We start from the raw sequence: 1,474 nt of genomic DNA, 5'->3' as shown, positions 1-1,474 counted from the left end.
ACTAGGTTGAGCTCACCTTTCAACACTTCCCTACAGCTGCAGATTAACCCTTTGAAGCATTATTGATTGCTTGCTTAAGAGTTTGAATCCTTATCCACAAAATCATGTCCCAGATTAATGCGCCAGAGCAGTGTTAGGAGTACTTAGCAAACTGTCAGCTGAAACAGAGGTGGTCCCTTGCTTCTACTGTCTTAAGACCACACATGACACATGAGTTCTTTCCTATGCCACATGGCGCTTGTATTCAGTCTGTCTGTTAACTAAAACGAGTAGTAGCCAGATAAATAAATTTGACGGGAACACTGAATCTTTGATTTTGAGAAGGAACTCTGCACCATTGACTTGGAGAAAACACTAGGTGGCTTGCCTACTGAAGTAGTAGAATATTGAGGAAGGAAAATGTGTGTTAAGAGTCCCAGTAGAGTAGTGTTACATGAATGGCACATGGTCCTTATTTTTGGCGCCACGAGACTTGCATCCCTTGCTCTTCTGCTGTATGACTGTTTCGAGCTTATAATGAAAGAGGCAGTCCCACTGATTGCGATTAGTAGAGGTCTCTCGAGTGACAGCTCATCAAATGGCACCAGTGGTCTAGTGGTAGAATAGTACCCTGCCACGGTACAGACCCGGGTTCGATTCCCGGCTGGTGCATTCTGTTTTCTTTTTTTTCCTTAAAAGGAAGATCTTGTCAACGGGGAAAATAGTTTGGACCATGCAACGAGGAACCACGGTCCTCTCACGGCTCAGTCTTAGATTTTGTGGAAGATAGACAGCAGGTCTGACTCTCTCCTCCGCGGTGTTGAACAAAGCCTGCAGTCCGTCGAGCACGGGGATGATCACGATTCATACAGTTTCTGCCTTGTTGATCTCTTATTGGTCATTCAATCGGCTCATAACGTTGCTTTAGCTATGGTGCTTTGGCGGAGTTGGTGTGTCAGGTTGCTTGTCTTTCTGTGTTCAATGGTCTTTCGGCAGCGACAGTGGTCAGCCACGAGCATCGACCATGATGTGTGCATGGGCCATCAAAGACTTTATTATTTCTATTTTAGGGTTTCCGGGTCCTTTCGATGAGTTTTGAGTGTATGTGCTACGTTTCAGTGAATATGTGCTTTTCTTTTTACAAAAAATCCATCCATCCACAGGAACACGCAATCCTGTTGTTTGTCTAAGATCGTTTTGGTATGATTTTCGTAAAATATAATTATAACCACACGATCAATGAACACGCAATCCCCCGTTAATTGTTGGACTGCCGGGTGGGATTAATGCAGAGAGCCAATTAACACGCATGGCATATCACTACAGATTATAAGCTCCTAGGAAACGGAGGTCTGGGAGAGCTCGTGTAAGTTGACCCTGTTTGTTAGGGTCAGATCGTGTCGTGAGGTCCTCAGCGAATGCAACAACCGACGTTTCTTGTGTCGGTCAAAATCAGATGTGTGGGATTGTCCACCGTTCCCACCTCTCTCTCTCT

The 1,474-nt window shown here is 45.0% G+C and overlaps 1 non-coding gene across 1 annotated transcript; it reads left to right on the top strand.

The window, feature by feature from the left end:
• The first annotated feature begins 580 nt into the window (after positions 1–580).
• Positions 581–651, top strand: TRNAG-GCC. The gene has a single exon. It is a non-coding gene; the product is annotated as a tRNA-Gly (tRNA).
• Positions 652–1,474: the final 823 nt, after the last annotated feature.

The sequence above is a fragment of the Triticum dicoccoides genome, unplaced genomic scaffold (genome assembly GCF_002162155.2).
Source record: "Triticum dicoccoides isolate Atlit2015 ecotype Zavitan unplaced genomic scaffold, WEW_v2.0 scaffold159803, whole genome shotgun sequence".
Taxonomy (NCBI): domain Eukaryota; kingdom Viridiplantae; phylum Streptophyta; class Magnoliopsida; order Poales; family Poaceae; genus Triticum; species Triticum dicoccoides.
Note: the sequence above shows the minus strand (reverse complement) of the source record. Positions and strands in the feature narration are given on the sequence as shown.